A 6,312-nucleotide genomic window follows, 5' to 3' on the forward strand; every position below is an offset into this window, starting at 1 on the left:
CCTTCCTAGACATGGATGGAGAGGGGAGGACCTTGGACTTTCCACAGGGCAGGGAACCCTGACTGCTCTTTGGAGTGGAGAGGGAGGGGGAAGAGGAGTGGGGGGGAGGAGGAGAAGGGTGGGAGGAGGGGGAGAGAAATGGGAGGCTGGGAGGTGGCTGAAACTTGTTTTTTTTTTTCCTTTTCTCAATAAAAAAAAAGAAAAAAAATACCTACAATTTTGCTCATATCTAATAAGAATTTTTGTAATTAAAAGTCCGACACTATTGGTTGCCTCTAATAGAAAAAAAAACGAAGAAAAAAATCAACACAGCACAATGTTTACTCACTTAAGAGCCTATTGTATTTCTGATTCTTATAGATAAAATGCATGTGGGCAAATTTCTTATTCCTAAGTTTCATTTTATTTCTAAAATTTAGGAGATTAATTTTTAGAGTCCCAGGAAAAAATATACTTCTTTGAATTTGACCCAATAACAACAATGGTCAAGGCATGTTGAGGTGTTTGGCTGGTATGCCAATAGGAATTTTGAACATTTCTGTTAATAATTTTAAGAATATCAAAGGAAACAACATACAACATTCTTTAAAATAACAGTTTTTATATTTTGGAGAAAAACATATTTCTAAGATTTCAAGTAAGCATTTGTCCCTAATCCAGATACTAGTTACCTATGGGTGATTGATGTAGAGCTCAGTATAATTTCAAAAATTCATAGAATATTATTATGTCATGAGATCCATGCTGAGAAAGCAATTGCTATTATAAATCAAGAAGGCAACTCACATGGACAGGTCATATGGTAGTAGTTCTTCTTGGTACGATATCTTTAAATTTAATTTTTTCAATATGTAACATAAAGTGTAGGTATGATGAGATGCTTTTCATGCTTAAATAAATCAAAAACACTATTATATTGTGTTAGTAAGAGATTAATATATTGGAATCCAGAGTTACTTAGATATATGTTCATCTTAATAAGCACAATTCCATGCAAATCTTCTTAAAATGATTACTCCTTGATTAAATTCCTAGGTATTTTGTTTAGGAACAAAATAAAGTAGCAGAAATTGCAAAAGACGTTTACGTCTTTAGTAAAAGAATGAAACACTGAAGTAAACAGATCAGTTTTGAAAAATCTTACTCTGTTTCACATTTGTCAAATGGAAATTTCAATAGGAAAAATAATCTCTCCAAAAACTGACAATAATATGAATATTTCGCATGTTGAAATAACAGGCTACATTTACATAGACTTCTAGAATCAACCGTGTGGTACCTTTTTGAAACCTTTCACTAAATACTGTGCTTGCTAAATTCTTATCCTCATATTGTCAGGAACAAGCTTAGGAAATTAGGAAAAGTATATGGAGAAAATCAATTTTTTTTAAAAAAAATTATTGCATTTCTTAAAATATAGTACCTCATGGTAATGTGTTTTAATTCAATATAATGTTACGTTATCAGGGCTTTTAAACTGGGGTATATTACTGTGAAATTAACAGAGATCGTAAACATGAATCTTAAACCTCTATATTAATTATACAAACGTAACAGCTGGCATGAACAGAGTTATATCAGGAGAAAATATATTAGTTTAGATAACTGCAAGATGCCAAACAAACTTACAAAGAGATAAAATGCAACTGACTAAAAGATGATACCATAAACATAGGAAGAGTCCACTGTCCCAGACCTAATGAGGCCACAGAAAAGCAGATTCTGTTCATCTGGAAAACAGCAAATGACCTGTTATAAAATCCAAGATTTCCCTGTGTAATGCTAAGTGAAATGTATTAAAATACATCAGCTGGTTTTGTTCTGCAAAGTTCAATTAAGTAGAAGTTATGTCAGATTGTATGATGGATTATTATTAAAAGAAGTGGGTTTGGAGAAGGCAGATTGATGTAGGAGTTTAAGGTTTAAAAACCTGTTTTGACTAGTACAAAAGAAATTTGTACTGATGAAATTTGTACGATGCTCATTCTGCTACTAAAATGTTATGTTGCATTACTGTTCTTGCCTGTGAGGTCTAAGCAAAGCCAATGTTATTCAAGGTCACTTAGCTGCAGAGTGACAAGGAAGAGATAACCAGCCAAGCTTTTTGGTTCCGCGTTAGGAGCTACATACATCACATTCATAAAGGTATGAGAAAATGACTTGAAGATTTGAAAAAAAAAATACTGGCAAAAGAAATAAAATTCTAAAAGCATCAATGGTTCAGTCAATGTACATTTGGTCATTGAGAAGCTGAAAGGGTCCTTGAATCTTCAGACATTGATTCCTCTTGAAAGTTGGCATTTCCAGTTGAAAGCAAGGTCAGAATAATTTTTAATGAAGTTCAGATTATTACATTTAAATTTGGTTATGTGTGTGCTTCTTCGTGTCATGTCAATAGTTAACTCTTCCTCCTAGCAGAAACTCACAAGTGTGGCCTACTTCAAGGCCAGAAATGAAGGCCAGAGTGGTCAGAAGAAAAGCCGTTAAATATAAAAAGTTTATGGTAAATTCAATATTCTCAATTTTACAAATAAGCTAAATATATCATCTATAAAGATATCAGCAAAAAGAAATATGATTACTTTAAAAACATAAAATGTTCATAGGAAACATAGTTTAAAACTTTGCTTCAGTTTTTATATTTGTATATAATATTGATTAGTATAATATAATTTAAAGTTTGGAAAATATATACTGTGTAGCGAGAAAGATAGAATATGAGTTAGGGAACAAAAATCCAAGAGAAACTTAGTCCAGGTTGACTTTAAACTTGGTTTATATTGATGTTGACTTTACTTCCTCCTCCTACCTCAATCTATTAATTACTGAGTTTATAGGCCCATGTAGTGCCTGATTTACTCAGCACTGACCACTGAACTCAGGGTTTTCTGGTTGTTTTGCAAGAATACTGCAAACTCACCATAACCTAACCTCCTTCTTAATAAAGTAGGGACTTTACATTTCCCCAAGAAAAATGATGGGAGCTGAATTTAATGCCTGATGATCAGGAAAGAAGACCTTTGTTTGTGTTTTAATGCCTTTAGTAGTGTATAAGACAGCCTAAACGATAAATAAGAAACCTTTGATAAATGACTTTCTACCCTCATGTTGATTATCAAATGTTTCGTTCAAAAGAAACAACTACATTTTTTATAGTAATACACTCTATTGATAGAAAAGTTCTTTGTTTGACCTTTAATTGTGCTGCCGATGGACCCTAGACTTTGAGCATAATGGGTAAGCTCTTTCTTGTGGAAACCAATAAAACTCTTGGTATGTTGACAGGCTGAAACTTCAATCTACTGATCAAACATTTGTCCTCTGAATATTACAGTTCTATTCTATCATGCAGGATAAGCTTTCTTAACACTAAACATCACCATTTCTGAATTCATTGAATCTAGATGATTCCTTAATGTTCAACAGTTGATCAGTATCTTAGTACATGTCTGAGTTCCATGTCAACATCTAATATTTCAGTTGTCACTAGAAGTGATGGAAAATATTATATTGCTGCTTCCTTTTATGTAAATATCATATTCCTGTTTATAAAGTTGAGATTTAATGGCAAATTTTCAAAGTTCTATTGAGGTGATGTTACCTATGATTACAGAGACAACAGAAGCATCTCGATGTTTTTAACATAGGATGTTTTCAAATCAACTCATATTCATTCATTAATAAGGCAACAATCAGTTGGAGTACAAAACACAAATATTTATTAAGTCTCTGATCTCTTTGCTTTTCCACATCCTCTAAACTGTTTTGATAATATTGTTCTTGTCGGTTACCTCTCCTACCTCCTTTCAATGATAGGCTAAAACCTAGAAACATACTTAGAAAGTTGGGAGGCAATAAAACAAAGCTCCTATTTGCTTTGGTTTAGTTCACAGACCCAGCCTAGAGCAAGTTAATCGAGGGAGGGAGCTGAGGTTTTAAAGTTCATCTCAAAAGGGACAGGATATCAAAGAGACACTGAACAAACGAGACTGTCTACACTGTTTTACACAATTTTTGTCCTATCAGATCAAACCATAACTATATCAGACTTGGCTGGTTTTTCTAAATGAACAGGTAGCTGTGTTTATCTCTTCTCTAGTTTATATGGGGAGGGGTGAATCAGAATTATGACATCACCAATAGTCAACAAGTTCTAGTGAGCAGTACATGAGAACATGCTACATACTGCATCAGGTATGGGTCAGCATACGAAAAACCCTACACAAAAGATGGCTGCTCTACAAACATCCAGTTACCTATATAACAACCAGTCATCATCAAACTTAATTAAAAATTACATTTGCCTCCAAAGCTACAGAGAAACCCTGTCTAGAAAAACAAAAATTAAAAAAAAATATTTGCTTTTTAGTATTTTTATATTTATATATTGTTTGGGTCTGTGTGCCGATGCAGAAGTGTGGATGTCAGATGATGGCTGTTGGAAGCTGATCCTTTCCATCCATCATGTAAGTTCCAGAGATCATCAGGTCCTCAGAGTTGCCAGTAAAAGCCATAACCCACTGAGCATTCCATTCAGTCCCATTTTGTTTTCTTTCCATGCTGAGGACTGGACTCAGAGTTTTGGAATGCTAGGCAAAGACTCTAGTCTGAACTAAATCTGGAGTCTAATTTTCATGATGCAAATGCATTTTCTTTATCAAAAGAAGCATTGAGATACCAAAAAAGGAAGCAAACATGGCTAAGAATTAGCCAGATTAAAGACTAAAGCCTAGGAATGTATCAAGAAAGAAGCATAATCAGATTATCATTTTTAGTGTTGTCAAATGAAATATGAACTTAAGAGAAACTTAGAAGAGAAATAAATTAGAGAAGAAAGGAGTTTAATTACCTTCTAATTTAAGTGGATGAGTAGCCTGTCCAGAACTCTAGTAAGATGTATTATATGTGGTAATTTAATTAAACCTAAAAATAACAGATCTCTGAAACTCAGAAAAATATATCATGACTATCTCTGCTAGGAGCAGAGTCAGAGTTTACTATGATTTGGCTATAGTACTCAGTTATGATGATTATATACTCTTAAAAATTCAGAAATGGTGACATATGTATTCAGTCAAGTGCTAGCTGTACAAACCTGAGGACCCAAGGTAGATCTCCAGAATCCATATTAAAAATCTCTGTATAATGAACTCATATATCATCAAAACACCAGGCATAGAGAGACAAGCATTTTCCTGGGCTTGTCAGCCAGTCAACATCATATACTTTGACTAGTTCAAGTCAGTGAGATATCCTGACTTTGAAAAACCAAGTAGAAAATGCCTTAAAAAGCAACTATAGGTTGTCCACATGAATACATACACATCTTGATGTACATAGGCATGGGTCTCACATATGAACAAGCACACAGAATATAATTAGCAAGCAGATGTATGCATATTATTCCTCATACCAAAACTGTATTTATATTTAACAAAATTCCAAGTTAGATTTTATTCAAATGTATGATAAGTTAGTTGTAAGTCAAAACACTAGGGGTACAATGAAATTTATAATCCATTAAGATCATTTAGCACTGTGAAAATATAGTTATACTCAAAATAAACAGTAATTATGAAGTCTAATATGTTATTTCTATAACTAACACACAAATAAAGTTTATCAGTTTTTCATGCTTGTATGTAGCCATCATAAGCTACGAATAAAAAGAAATATTTTCTTTTATGTACTTGGTATACTTCTGTTTGTACTCTAAACTCTAAATATTTAATATAGAGACTATGTGTGTTTAGTGGAACTTAAAAAGCTATATTAACACACTACAGCTTCAGTTTGTAACTGTGAGGCATAATAATTCCCCTCAGAAATCCTTCACTAAACATTTATTAGCAATATTCACTGAACAAATATTTATTTTGAGTCTCTGCCCTATGCCAGGCAATATTCTCCATCCAGGGATACTTCAGTGAGCAAAAATGGCCAGAATCTTTTTGTATACATTTAGTGTGTCCATCTGAGACACACAATTGACGTCTCACAATTTCCCTGCAGAAAGACTTACTGGGTACGAGGAACTGACTGCAGCCCCTTAAATTATATTCCTAGGACCCTGAAATATCCTACTTTAAATGAAAAAAAATGTGCATGTTGATGTTTACGATGCTTACATAGAGAGATTCTCATAAGTACCTTACAAGACAGGGGTAATAGGGATAGTTCAGGGTACATACAGGGTCACAGGGTACTGTGTGTGTCTGTGTCTGTGTCTGTATGTGTGTCTGTGCGTGTCTCTCTGTATTATGAAGAGAGACAGAGGGGAGAGAGAGAGAGAGAGAGAGAGAGAGAGAGAGA

General features: G+C 33.7%; 1 protein-coding gene across 1 annotated transcript in view; it reads right to left on the reverse strand.

Annotated features, from left to right (window-relative positions):
- The window catches only part of Dach1 (dachshund family transcription factor 1), a 362,276-nt gene that overhangs the window by 199,801 nt on the left and 156,163 nt on the right, over positions 1–6,312 (reverse strand). The window lies entirely within an intron of this gene.

This window comes from Microtus ochrogaster, unplaced genomic scaffold (genome assembly GCF_000317375.1).
Source record: "Microtus ochrogaster isolate Prairie Vole_2 unplaced genomic scaffold, MicOch1.0 UNK2, whole genome shotgun sequence".
Lineage (NCBI taxonomy): Eukaryota > Metazoa > Chordata > Mammalia > Rodentia > Cricetidae > Microtus > Microtus ochrogaster.